We start from the raw sequence: 15363 nt of genomic DNA, 5'->3' as shown, positions 1-15363 counted from the left end.
GCAGTGGTCTTCAACCTGCGGACCTCCAGATGTTTCAAAACTACAACTTCCAGCATGCCAGGACAGCCGATGGAGGTCCGCCGGTTGAAGACCACTGATGAAGAAGGGATTGACAGGTGGTGATTAAGGGGGGGGGGGCGATGATGACGGGGGTCTGGAAGATGACATGGGGGGATGGTGTATTTCCCACCCTAGGCTTATAGTCGAGTCAATAACTTTTCCTGGGTTAGGGGCCTCGGCTTATATTCGGGTCGGCCTATACTCGAGTATATACAGTAATACACAACCCCTTCCTCATATTTTCATATGTGTTATATATTTTATTATCATACCACAATCATCCACCAGTATTTCTGGTGAGGTCCTGGAGGTTTTAGATTTTCAATAGCACCTAGGGGTATAGGTGAACATACGATCTAGCCTCTGAGCTTTGTAGCTAACGATGGCTAATAGCGCGTGGCGCCAGGATTGGTATTAACCCTTTAGACGCGGCGTTCAAAGTTCAATGCCGCATCTAAAGTGAAAGTAAACCTATGCCGGTTAGCTCAGGGAGCTGTTTGGGATCGCGGCGGCGAAATCGCGGCATCCTGAACAGCTTACAAGACAGCCGGAGGATCCCTACCTGCCTCCTCGCTGTCCGATCGCCGAATGACTGCTCAGTGCCTGAGATCCAGGCATGAGCAGTCAAGCGGCAGAATCATTGATCAATGGTTTCCTATGAGGAAGCATTGATCAATGTAAAAGATCAGTGTGTGCAGTGTTATAGGTCCCTATGGGATAAAAATGATGAGTATAAGAGATCAGTGTGTGCAGTGTTATAGGTCCCTATGGGATAACAATGATCAGTATAAGAGATCAGTGTGTGCAGTGTTATAGGTCCCTATGGGATAACAATGATCAGTATAAGAGATCAGTGTGTGCAGTGTTATAGGTCCCTATGGGATAACAATGATCAGTATAAGAGATCAGTGTGTGCAGTGTTATAGGTCCCTATGGGATAACAATGATCAGTATAAGAGATCAGTGTGTGCAGTGTTATAGGTCCCTATGGGTTAACAATGATCAGTATAAGAGATCAGTGTGTGCAGTGTTATAGGTCCCTATGGGATAACAATGATCAGTATAAGACATCAGTGTGTGCAGTGTTATAGGTCCCTATGGGAGCTATAACACTGCAAAAAAAAAGTTAATGAAGATCATTTAACACCTCCCCTAAAAAAAAACCTGTGTAAATAAAAATAAACATATGTGGTATCGCCGCGTGCGCAAATGTCCCGAATTATAAAAATATATTGTTAATTAAACCGCACGGTCAATGGCATACGTGCAAAAAAATTCCAAATTCCAAAATAGTGCATTTTTGGTCACTTTTTATATCATGAAAAAATGAATAAAAAGCGATCAATAAGTCCGATCAATACAAAAATGGTACCGATAAAAACTTCAGATCACGGCGCAAAAATTAGTCCTCATACCGCTCCATATGCGGAAAAATAAAAAAGTTATAGGAGTCAGAATATGAGAATTTTAAACGTATACATTTTCCTGCATGTAGTTATGATTTTTTCGAGAAGTACAACAAAATCCAACCTATATAAGTAGGGGATCATTTTAATCGTATGGACCGACAGAATAAAGAGAATGTGTAGTTTTTACCGAAAAATGTACTGTGCAGAAACAGAAGCCCCCAAAATGTACAAAATGGCGTATTTTTTTTTTTCTATTTTGTCTCAAAATGATTTTTTTTTTCCGTTTCGCTGTAGATTTTTGGTTACAATTACTGATGTTGTTACAAAGTAGAATTGTGGCGCAAAAAATAAGCCATCATATGGATTTTTAGGTGCAAAATTGAAAGAGTTATGAATTTTTTAAAGGTAACAAGGAAAAAATGAAAGTGCAAAAAACGGAAAAAACCCTGGTCCTTAAGGGGTTAAAGTAATGACATTTTACATAACAATTCATTTTTTCTATCCTAATAGTTATTTCGGAGATAATCCAAATGACAAGCGAGCTCCAACGGGACCATGAAGAGGCAATGGGCGAAATTCAGGCCCACCAGAAGTCGATCCATCAGCAGCAGCGCCTTCTGGTGGAGAAGGTGAAGAACCTTTCAGAGCAGCACCAGAAGGGGCTGCGGAAGCTGCTGGACCTCCAGCAAAAACTTAAACAGTTGCCTTAGAAGCTTTCTTTTTTTTATTTTTATATATTTATATATATATATATATATATATATATATATATATATATTTGTTATAAATTGTTATTTCGGTTGAAACGTGTGCTTTCTATTTTTTGATAATATGTTTTTCACCAATACATAGAACTGCAGGTAAACATAATCCACAAAACAAATGCAGCTTTGCATCATCTCTTCTCCGGTTCCGGGAACTAATGCTATGGCCGGAGCGGTGGTCGGAACACTGAAGTGGGGCAGTACACAGGCATACAGCCTCCAGCCATACACTGTATATGGCTGGAGGCTGTATGTCTGTGGGGAACACTGCCTACCTAATGTGGGGGGAACACTGCCTACCTAATGCGGGGGGAACACTGCCAGCCTAATGTGGGGGAACACTGCCTACCTAATGTGGGGGGAACACTGCCAGCCTAATGTGGGGGAACACTGCCTGCCTAATGTGGGGGAACACTGCTGCGCCTAATGTGGGGGAACTCTGCTGTACCTAATGTGGGGGACGACGACTCTGCTGCACCTAATGTGGGGGCCTCGTATCGACGTTCGCTCACGTCGCGCTCCCAGAATTCAAGGATACTAGAGCGTGACGTGAAGGGGGGCTTTGGGCCTCCATGTCTATTTTGCTTGGGGCCCCCAAATTCCTTCAAACAGCCCTGATAGTGCCTTCTGAACAGACTACAAACTCCACTATGCTGTATGATAGTGTCGGTGTGGAGGCAAATGACTCCTGCTGCCATTACCGGTGGAGCCCCTGACGCTGGTCTCTGTGGTGACCTGGCGCACCGTTTCCCTAGGGTGCCTACCTTCCTCGTCACTGCTGCTGTGAACTGACAAGGGAGGTGGCACCCATTCTTGGTTACCCTCCTCTTCGCCCCCAGATATGTCAGACCCAGGGCCAAACTGTGGTGGACTGAGGGGAACAGCAGACATGGAGCCCCTGACCTGGCTCTGCTGTCCCCTCGCTGACGCCTGGGTGTGACTAGGTGCGGGGGTTTGTTGGATAAAACCACCCGCACCAGTTGGACGGGATGTCATAGGGGTACTGACAGACATTACCCCCTCCTCTTCCTCCATCATCCCTTCCAAAAGGTCCTGAGCATCAGCACTGAGATGGAGATCAGCCTGATGCAGAACCTCCCCCAAGAGGTCACTGTCAAACAGGAGGCTAGACTCTTGGGTCTGGGGGCTGGTCCTACAGGAACCATAGTGCTGCTGCTGCTCGGAGCCGGGGCAGAGGAATCCATGGCACTCGCTTGTACCACGAGATCCACTACTACCTCGGCATCCTGTGAGGAAATGGGGTGGCTGCCACCACCAAAAAAGTCTCTAATGAGACGGACGCCCCTGCCGCCTGCGCCTGACTCTCTAGAGGAGCTGCCCCGTGCTGGCAACGCTCCAGCATTGGAAAAAAATCCCCTGCTGCCTGAACGGCCACGAGAACTACTCATTGTAATGGGGGAAAAACCTTATTGGGATGGGGACTCTGGGGCAAAAATGTATTTACCTAACAAAAGACACAGACACTGACGAAGAGACTTAACACTTAAACCTAACACTACTAAAAAAAAATATTATTGTTTTTTTTTTTTTATAGACACCAAAGACAATCACAAAGACACCGACACAGACACTACTAACTACACCAACTAAACAATAAAAAACTAAGTAAAAACTAAAGCTAAAACACTAAGGCTACTTTCACACTACAAAATTACTCAGTTTTAAAGTTCCGTTAGAAGTTCTGTCTGAAAATCAGCTGTAAAACGTCAGTTACAAAATCCTTAACGGCCATTAGAAAATCCCATTATAGTCTATGGGATTTTTCTAATAGTCGTTTTAACCCGTTATCGACCGTTTTTCTGAAATGGTTTTTGGGGGGCATGTAACATTTAGGAAGCCCCTATGTTGCCAGAACAGCAGAAAACCCCCAAAATGGCATACCATTTTGGAAACTAGACCCCTCAAGGCACATAACAAGGGGTCCAGTGAGCCTTAACACCTCACAGGTGTTTGACGACTTTTTGTTAAAGTTGGGTGTGTAAATGAGAAGAAAAAAATGTTTTCACTAAAATGCAGTTTTTCCCCCACATTTTTTATTTTTACAAGGGGTAATAGGAGAAAATTACCCCCAAAATGTGTAACCCCATTTCTTCTGAGTATGGAAACACCCCATGTGGGGACGTCAAGTGCTCTGCGGGTGCACTACAATGCTCAGAAGAGGAGGAGCGCCATTGAGCTTTTGGAAAGAGAATTTGTTTGGAATAGAAGTCAGGGACCATGTGCATTTGCAAAGCCCCCTCGTGGTGCCAGAACAGTGGACCCCCCCCCACGTGACCCCATTTTGGAAACTACACCCCTCACAGAATTTAATAAGGGGTGCAGTGAGCATTTACACCCTACTGGCGTTTGACATGTTTGGAACAGTGGGCTGTGCAAATGCAAAATGAAATTTTTAATTTTCACAGACCACTTCCAAAAATCTGTCAGACACCTGTGGGGCATAAATGCTCACTAAACCCCTTATTACATTACATGAGAGGTGTAGTTTCCAAAATGGGGTCACATGTAGGTATTTTTTCCGTTTATGTCAGAACCGCTGTAAAATCAGCCACCCCTGTGCAAATCACCAATTTAGGCCTCAAATGTACATAGTGCACTCTCACTCCTGAGCCTTGTTGTGCGCCCGCAGGACCTTTTTACGCCCACATATGGGGTATTTCCATACTCAGGAGAAATTGTGTTACAAATTTTGGGGGTCTTTTTTTCCTTTTACCGTTTGTGAAAATAAAAAGTATGGGACAACATCAGCATGTTAGTATAAAAATTTTACTTTTTTACACTAACATGCTGGAGTAGACCCCAACTTTTCCTTTTCATAAGGGGTAAAAGGAGAAAAGTCCCCCTAAAATTTGTAACACAATTTTTCCTGAGTACGGAAATACCCCATATGTGGCCCTAAACTGTTGCCTTGAAATACAACAGGGCTCTGAAGTGAAAGAGCGCCATGCGCATTTGAGGCCTAAATTAGGAATTTACTATAGGGGCGGACCCCGATACAAGGATGGCGCTTGCCTCCACCAAATCCCTATGGCAGTGTTTCCCAAACAGAGTGCCTCCAGCTGTTGCAAAACTCCCAGCCTGCCAGGACAGTCAATGGCTGTCCGGCAATACTGGGAGTTGTTGTTTAGCAACAGCTGGAGGCTCCATTTAGGAAACACTGCCGTATGAGATGTTTTTAATTTTTATTGAGGGGGTAGTGTAGTGTTTTTAGGGTACATTCACACAGGTGTAGCAAAGGGTTTCATAGAGACATTTATAAGTCGTAAGTCAATACAGTAGACAATAGAGGTCAACTCGGCAAGGGATAAATAGAAGGGACCAGACAAGTGCTCAAGTCGTGCACTGAATGAATGCATGGGAATTGAGATCCTGCACTTTTTCCACAGCAGGAACACTGTTTCCATTAGCAGAACCAGCCGTTGAGTGGAAATCTTGAGTGAGTTCCCACACTTTTTTCCCCAGGACTTGACCCCTGGAAGGGACGTAAAGGGGGTATTCCCCTGGAAAACATTTTTTTTTTTTTTTTAAATCAACAGGTGCCAGAAAGTTAAACAGATTTGTAAATTACTTCTATTTAAAAATCTTGATCCTTCTAGTACTTATCAGCTGCTGTATGCTCCACAGGAAGTTCTTTTCTTTTTGAATTTCCTTTCTGTCTGATTAGAGTGCTCTCTGTTGACACCTTTGTCCAGAGTAGGAGCAAATCCCCATAGCAAACCTCTCCTGCTCTGGACAGTTCCTGACATGGACAGAGGTGTCAGCAGAGAGCACTGTGGTCAGACTGGAAAGAACTATTCAATTTCCTCTGTAGTATACAGCAGCTGATAAGTCCTGGAAGGATTAAGATTTTTAAATAGAAGTATTTTACAAATCTGTTTAAATTTCTAGCACCATAGGTCACCCCTGGGATCATCTGGTCACTGATACCTCCTGGGTAACAATCACATGGTACATTTCGTAAAGTAACAACACATTATATATCACAATACACAGCCAAACATATATATAGGGGGGGGGGGGAACAGGTACAAGGAGGCCCAGGGGACACTGAAGTGAGGCTGCCTGACAGGACAGCAAGGGTACAGGGCAACAACTCCCGTACTGGGCCACCACATTCTTCTTTAAAGGGGTACTGCGCTGCTCAGCATTTGGAACAAACTGTTCCCAACGCTGGAGCCGGGAGCTCATGACATCATAGCTCTGCCCCCTCATGATGTCATGTCCCTCCCCCTCAATGCATGTCTATGGGAGGGGGCGTGACGGATGTCACGCCCCCTCCCATAGACTTGCATTGAGGGGGAGGGACGTGATGTCATGAGGGGGTGGGGCTATGATGTCACGAGCTCCTGGCTCCAGCGTTGGGAACAGTTTGTTCCAAACACTAAGCAGCAGAGTACCCCTTTAACCCATAAAGGGTGGATGAAAGTGTAATTCACTTCAACCTAAAAATAATGTATACCCAACAGGATATTCTAAGGCAGCAATAGCAACTTACCGTCCCCCTTCACATCCAGTTCTGGGGGCTGATTAAGCACCCAATGAATGGCCTAAAGGGCACCTAACCAAAGGTAGAATTGGGTGCTGGATAAAGATGACTACCTATTGGGTGAAAGGAACGCTGAGCGCAGGATCTTGGGGGGGGGGGGGATGATTGGGTTAAATGACTGTAAGCAACTGTCTCCCAGCGATAAGATGGCGGACCGGCCCTGAAAATCCTTCAAACTAATTATGAAAACCAGCAATCCTGCCTGTGTGCAGAACGCCCCCCTCCACATTACCGTCTCCTCCATGAAAACTAATTACATTTCGCAGGATTACTGTTTTGCATTCCACAGGAACACCAAGACCGTGAGAAGGCACCGCCGCCATGTAAAAGTATCTGTGCCTTATCGTATTAAAGGGCCAGTCCATTGTGGACGCTTCTCATAATATGGGTCTGCCTAAATGAAGCTGATCGGGGCCCCTTTATGAGATTTTTGTGGCAGAAGGTCCCCTAAAAACTCTCTGTTCTGGTCAACTGGTTCCAGAATGTTAAACAGATCTGTAAATTACTTCTATTAAAAAAATATTAATCCTTTCAGTACTTATGAGCTGCTGAAGTTGAGTTGTTCTTTTCTGTCTAAGTGCTCTCTGCTGACACCTCTGTCTGTCTCGGGAACTGTCCAGAGTGGAAGCAAATCCCCATAGCAATCCTATTCTGCTCTGTGCAGTTCCCGAGATAAGCAGAGATGTCAGCAGAGAGCACTGTTGCCAGACAGAAAAGAACAACTCAATTTCAGCAGTTGATAGTTATTAGAAGGATTAAGATTTTTTTTTTATAGAAGTAATTTACAATTCTGTTTAACTTTCTGGAGCCAGTTGATATATAGAAATATTTTTTTTTCCTGGAATACCCCTTTAATACAAACCATATTGCCATGACCGGTGCCTATCCATGTCCACCCCTTATCTCAGCTGTGAGCATGGAACATATGTGGAGTCTGTTATAGCAGCCATGTTATTATCCCTTCAATATTATATTTAAATCCCAATGATTTTTGGCCATTTAAAAGGGCACTCCAGTTTTTAGTTTTTTTTCCCCCAGATCATGCAAACTCACTATCACTAGTCCTACAGCAACATCTGTTTCATTCCAGCACAGCTGCATTGATACATTTCATTACAGTAACTTAGTCATGTGATCACCAGGCTGACTCTCCAAACCTTCCAGTGATTAAAGGGGTCCTCCGGTGCTGAGACATGAGGGGCGGAGCGTGACATCACACGGGGGCGGGGGCATGACGTCACACGCCGCCCGCCCTGTAGTCGCCGGTAATCAGTCCCGGAGCAAACACGCTCCGGGGACTGATTACAAACGGGGTGCCGCGTGCAAGATCACGGGGGTCCCCAGCGGCGGGACTCCCGCGATCAGGCATCTTATCCCCTATCCTTTGGATAGGGGATAAGATGTCTAAGCACCGGAGTACCCCTTTAATGTGTCAGAACAGGATGTCAGTTCTAGGTCGGACTTCCTGTAAACTTTAAGATTACATCATCACCTACCAGATCCCCTCCTACTAGCTTTCAGATCTCTCCCCACCCATCTCAGCTCAATCTGCTATCGCTTCGGAATCAGGATATATAGTAGATATACACCTTTCCTCCAACCCTATCTGTATACTGCTGCTATCTCTATGTGATTAGGATATATAGTAGTTATACACATCCCCTCCAACTCTATCTGTATACTGCAGCTATCTCTATGGGATCACATTATATAGTTGCAGCTCTTTCTGAAAGCTGCTGATGTTATCTCCATGGGGGTCAGTATATATATATATATATATATATATATATATATATATATATATATATATGTAGTAGATATAGACCTCCCCTCCAGCTCTTTCTGTATACTGCTGCTGCTATCTCTATGGGATCAACATAAATAGAAGTTATACACCTTCCCTCCAGCTATTTCTGTGTACTGCTGCTGCTATATCTATGAGATCAGTATATATAGTAAATATACACCTCCCCTCCAGCTCTTTCTGTATACTGCTGCTGCTATATCTATGGGATCAGTATATATAGCAGATATACACCTCTCCTGAGGATGTGTTCACACTTTGCATTTTTTTGCAGCGATTTTCCAGTTTATTTATTAGTTTTTTTGCTGGGATTTTCCCAAACTCACAGGAAAGGGGTTTTTTATTTTACAGCAATTGTGTTACGCACTGTAAAAACTTGTAATTTTACTGTGATTTTGAAAAATCACAGTAAAAAAGAAAAAAAAATCACAGTAGAAACAGCTGTAACGCTGTAAGAACACTATAAGAATTCTACATGTGAACAAAGATTTCAGATCTTCATAAAACACCTCAACTGTGATTGTAGGTTATATCACTTATGGCTATATATCTCTAGAATGCACTTTGAATAAGAAAACACATTAAAACTGCATGTAGTATGAACTGACACCAACCTGGTTGACCTCCAGCACTAGCAGTTAGGTTGAACAGTTGCAATGATCAAACGCCACACCCTCTTTTCCCTCTGCAAAGCCAGAGAATTCATGGGAAATGCAGACAGCATTATCAACATTTGAGTGTATTTTCAGTCAGAAATGGCTGAAATCTCATACCTGCCACATTAGCTAAAACAGGTAAGCACAAGGAATAAACAAGAACTTTTACATTACATAAAAGCCTAAGCATTTTTTTTTTTTGCCCGGAGTGCTTCTTTAAGCCTCACTGTCATGTGTGACTTTGATGCAAATACGTTATAACCCGAGCCTTTTGAGTTCTGGTGACCACCAACCATGCATGATGTCTTAGTTCAGACCATTGGATTATGTAGGGTAGTGATTGCTGACCTGTGGTCCTTTAATTGTTTCAAAACTACAACTCCCAGCATGTTGAGCGTGTAAGGCTGGGTTCACATCATGTTTTAGTCAATATGGAATCACATATGGCTGGGGGGAGCTAAAACCGGGCGCTCCCGTATCCCTGCCTGTAATGTATTTCAATGTGTCGACCTTAGTGAAACGCTGACTCCAGTCGGCTCATTTTTTCCCCGTATGCGGTTTTCCCACTGGACCTAAAGCCGTGGTCGACCACGGTTTTAGGTCTGGTGGGAAAACCGCATACGGGGCAAAAATGAGCCAACCGGAGTCAGCGTTTCACTCCAGACGGCTCATTGAAATACATTACATACGGGCCGCATACGGCAGGGATACAGGAGCGCCCGGTTTTAGCTCCCCCAGTCGCATACGGTCCCGTATTGCCTAAAACGGGATGTGAACCCAGCCTAAGTTTGTAACGTCTAGCCACTAAGTGGAGACAACTGATACAGGTGGACAGCTCCACTAAAGTCAATGAAGATGTCGTCTATATACCGCAGCAATATGGAAATGTCTGAGGCTGGAGACAAAAGGGCTTAGACATAAAAGAAGACAGATGCAGATAGTTGAAGTACACGTCAATGGGCATATTAGTAAAACTATCACTCCCAGCAGTGACAGTCATAGATTTGTCAAAGATAAGACGTCCAGTCTTGGCTTAAGATCTCAAGACAATGCAATCCTATATCAGCTGCAACAAATGTGGCTCAGGCCATGCAGCAAATGTATATATAGTGTATACAACAGCTGTTTACCCAGCATGACCCTTACTGTTATCTGTAATGTATGACTGGTGTCCAAATGAATCAGGGAGAAAGGGGGGCTCCTGTGTTTGAGCGTCTCTACTTCACAGTCAGAGACCTCTCTGGTTCATAGTGTGTATATGGATTGTCCTTATGGGCTTCTTCACGTACTCCGAATTCTGTTTTTGGGCTGCAAGGGTTGGCCATGCCCCTTCGTGCCATCACAGCCACTCCCCCCTGAATGCAAGTCTATGGGAGGGGGCTTGCACTCAGGGGGCGTGGCCAACCCCCGCAGCGTAAAAACAGCATTCGGAACATATCATGATAATGCTAGATATAGGGTAAAGAAGAGAGCTCAAGCTCTCCAATTGTCCATTTAAGCTTCATAATTTATTATTTATGGATTATAAAACAGAGATTTATACAAGACAACAAGACAGGACAATCTTATCTGCTGATGCCTATGACTAAGGGGTAACCCCAGGGGTCAATTCCTGGGAAAAAAAAGTGTGATCAAAGGCTGGTCCTGCTAACGGAAACAGTGTTCCTGCTGTGGAAAAAGTGCATGAACTCGGTTCCCACACGTTCCTGCAGGACTTAAGCCCTGGACAACCCCCCTGAAAAGTGTTAAGCTTGTCTTGTCCTGTGATGACCCTCAAGTGGTGAGCTAAACAATCACAATGTGTGAATGCCAGATATATATTTGACCAAACCAAGAACCAGGCGTTAAAGGGGTACTCCGGCGAAAAACATCTTCAGATAGGGGATAAGATGTCTGATACCGACAGTCACTGGGGACCCCCGCGATCTGTGGCGCTGCATCCCGGTCATCCATGCACAGTGCAAACTCTGCTCCGTGCCAGATTACTGGAGACTACAGCCGCCACGCCCCTCTCCATTCATGTCTATGGGAGGAGACGTGACGGATCATTGGAAGCTAGAGTTCGATTGACACCAGTACAATTTGATAACTAAATATATTTTCCAGTATTTGTACAACTTTCTAATATACTTAACATTCTGTATTTTAATTATTCACTGTTTTCCGTATCCCTGCTTGCTGTCATTGAATGGGAACATTCTGTTTTACTTCTGAAGGCTGAAAACACAGACAACTCTTAAGCTGGGTATACCCATTGGATAAGCATTGGCCTAACTCTGTAATTTTGATGGGACTGGTTGACCATATATTGTGTATGGTGGCCTCCCAACTCTTCCACAACAGATTGGGGAAATCCAACATGTCCAATCCTTTTGTTCTCTTGTACAGAGGATCCCAGCCCAGTCCTCAAGGACCACCAGTAGTACAGGATTTGAGTTTTTCTCTGTTCTATTCCAATAGAGCAGTGTTTCCCAACCAGGGTGCCTTCAGATGTTGCAAAAGGACAACTCCCTGCAATCCTGGACAGGAAAAGGCTGTCCAGGTATGCTGGGAGTTGTAGTTTTGTAACATCTGGAGGCACCCTGGTTTGGAAATTTTGAATCGAGTAACTGGATAACAAAATTATTTTTGTGGGCCTTGTGGACTTAGTTGGTGACTTCTGCTCTAGTAAACAAACCTCCACCAGTGAAATCTGGCAGTGTCTTTTTCTCGTCTTTCTATTATAAACACATGTATGCAGGGCAAGCATGTGTATAGGAGATCATCAGAGGAGAACTGCTGGCCAAACAAGTGTTCAGGCAACAGCTTTCTTATGAGCATGACCAAGTGAAATGGGTATCTGCGGCGCTCCCTTAGACACTGCATGGAGCATGTTGGAAATGTTTGTTTTGTGACAACTGTCTAGCCAAAAGGTGGAAACAACTGCTATGGGGGTGTCAATTCCATTAATGTCAATGGAGATGTCGTCTATATACCTCTGCAACATCGAAATGTCTGAGATATCATACAAAAGAAACATTAACATATAAGTCCCAGAATTCTTCAATTGTTGCAAAACTACAACTACCAGCATGCTAGGAGTGTTAGTTTGTGACAACTGTCAAGCCACAAGGCGGAGACAACTGCTATAGGTAGACAGCTCTATTAAAGACTAAAGAGATATCGTCAATATACCTCTGCAAAACGGAAATGTTTGAACTATCATACAAATAGCCATAAACATATAATAAATCATTTCTAAACCTTTTTGAGTTTGCAGAATCATCTGGTGACCACCAACCATACACAATGTCTTAGGTCAGGCCATTAGATTAAATAGGCCAGTGATCATTGATTTGTGGTTCCTCAATTATTTAAAAACTACAATTCCCAGCATTCTTCAATTGTTGCAAAACTACAACTCCCAGCATGTTAGGCCATGATAGTTTTGTAACAGCTGTCTAGCTACAGTGTGGAAACAATTGCTGAAAGAGGGGCAGCTCCATTAAAATCAATGGAGATGTCGTCTATATACCTCTGCAACATGGAAATGTCTGAGATATCATACAAAAGAAACATTAACATATAAGTCCCAGAATTCTTCAATTGTTGCAAAACTACAACTACCAGCATGTTAGGAGTGTTAGTTTGCGACAGCTGTCAAGCCACAAGGTGGAGACAACTGCTATAGGTAGGTAGCTCCATTAAAATCAATGGAGATGTCGTCTATATACCTCTGCAACATGGAAATGTCCGAGCAATAAGACAAAAGTGAAGAATTGGTGCCCCGTTCCAGAGATTAGGAAAGTTCCTGCGATCAGACACTTATCCCCGATATCCACACTGCAGATACAATTCAGTCCAAATGAACAATATGACACATCCGGCCCTGCTAAACCAGTATCTATTTGTCTTTAGAATTAAAGGGGTAGTCCAGTGGTGAAAAACTTATCCCCTATCCTAAGGATAGGGGATAAGTTTGAGATCGCGGGGGGTCCGACCGCTGGGGCCCCCTGCGATCTCTCTGTACGGGGGCCAGGCTCTCCGGCCAGATAGCGGGTGTCGACCCCCGCACGAAGCGGCGGCCGACACACCCCCTCAATACATCTCAATGGCAGAGCCGGAGATTGCCGAAGGCAGCGCTTCGGCTCTGCCATAGAGTTGTATTGAGGGGGCGTGTCGGCCGCCGCTTCGTGCGGAGGTCGACACCCCCCCTTCCCGCGGGCTGTCGGGGCTCCGTACAGGAGATCGCAGGGGGCCCCAGCGGTCGGACCCCCCGCGATCTGCAACTTATCCCCTATCCTTAGGATAGGGGATAAGTTGTTCACCACTGGGTCACCACTGGACTACTCCTTCAAGATAATTTTTAAATGCTGGAAAACCCCTTTAAGACCTCTTACAGCAGAGGGTTTGCTGCAATTCTATTTAGTCTAGGCCGTCCTCTGTGAGATAAACATATAAAGCTGATACATAAAGCTGATACTTCTGCTACATTGTATCAGTGCAGGTAAAATGTATCAGCTTGAAATTCAGTTGTAACAAAGGGATACAATTGTAGCTGTGAAAAGCTTGGGGTCAGTACAAGTTAGGATGGAAAGAAGAATGTTTCTTTTCGCTTACTGCAAGCGGAGATCTTATATAAGTATATTGGAAAGCTTCAGAATTTTTCATACCCCCCACCCCCCCACGCCGCTTCCAGTACAACAATACAGCAAATGCCTATTAACAGCTAATGCCTTATAAACAGTAACTTATAAGTCACCTGTGACACACTCCTCTCTCCTAGGTACCATAGTAGGGTTTCCCAACCAGTGCGCCTCCAGCTGTTGCAAAACTACAGCTCCCAGCATGCCCGGACAGCCTTCGGCTGTCCGGGCATGCTGGGAGTTGTAGTTCTGCAACAGCTGGGAGGACACTGGTTGGGAAACACCGCACTATAGTATCACTACAAACACATCTAAATGCAAAGCAGCCCTCGTCGCAGCTTTCCAGACAACACAACGTGCGCACAATTTAGCTCTGTCTGCGGCCCCGACAGTGCCAAGGGGGCTGTGGTAGCTGCAGGTTGCTGCCAATTCTAACTGGCAAGTATTACGAGAGCCATTTACCCGCTGCATGAGGTTACTGGTAAATAAAATACTGCAATGTAGACGCAAAAAAAACAGATGGAGACGCTAAGCAGAGCTGAGTTTGTCATTTGGCACCACTCAACATGTGATCATAGGGCCCTATGGACTGTAGATTGAAGGCCTGCGTTATCTTATCGTGCTACAGGCGCAATTCAGTCCAAATGACAGAGATGACACAACCGGCTCTGCTACATGAGGATCTATTTGTCTTTAGATTGAAGATAAATTGCTTGGGTGTGAAAGGGAATGGTCTAAAGCAGTGTTTCCCAAGCAATGTGCCTCCAGCTGTTGCAAAACTACAACCACAAGCATTCTCGGCATGCTGGGAGTTGTAGTTTTGCAACAGCTGGAGGTACGCTGCTTGGGAAACTCTGGTCTATAGATAAAGATAAGCAAATAGGAGTATGAAGTTGCACTTTGTTCTGATTCTGAGTCATCGACACAACTCCTTGCCTGTCACTAGTGCGTTGTGTGGGGCTGAACTTTGACCTTGGGATAGGTCCAGGTCTGTGTATAAACCTGGCCAAGGCGCGATAATCACGATATTAAGAAGCTGCTTTTACTACAAGGGGTTATCCAGGAATAGAAAAACAAAGGTAATTTCTTCTCAAAACAGCGCCACCCCTGTCCTCAGGTTGTTTGTGGTATTACAACTTGGCTCCATTCACTTCAATGGAAGGAGAGAGAGAGGGAGAGGCAGAGAGATAGAGGGGGAGAGAGAGAGGGAGAGGCAGAGAGATAGAGGGGGAGAGAGAGAGGGAGAGGCAGAGAGATAGAGGGGGAGAGAGAGAGGGAGAGGCAGAGAGATAGAGGGGGAGAGAGAGAGGGAGAGGCAGAGAGATAGAGGGGGAGAGAGAGAGGGAGAGGCAGAGAGATAGAGGGGGAGAGAGAGAGGGAGAGGCAGAGAGATAGAGGGGGAGAGAGAGAGGGAGAGGCAGAGAGATAGAGGGGGAGAGAGAGAGAGAGAGGGAGAGGCAGAGAGAGAGAGAGGGAGA

At 44.7% G+C, this 15363-nt stretch overlaps 1 protein-coding gene across 8 annotated transcripts in view; it reads right to left on the bottom strand.

The window, feature by feature from the left end:
• Positions 1-15363, bottom strand: part of PRR5 (proline rich 5) — a 192439-nt gene that overhangs the window by 69811 nt on the left and 107265 nt on the right. The window lies entirely within an intron of this gene.

This window comes from Hyla sarda, chromosome 4 (assembly GCF_029499605.1).
Source record: "Hyla sarda isolate aHylSar1 chromosome 4, aHylSar1.hap1, whole genome shotgun sequence".
Classification (NCBI taxonomy): Eukaryota; Metazoa; Chordata; class Amphibia; order Anura; family Hylidae; genus Hyla; species Hyla sarda.
Note: the sequence above shows the minus strand (reverse complement) of the source record. Positions and strands in the feature narration are given on the sequence as shown.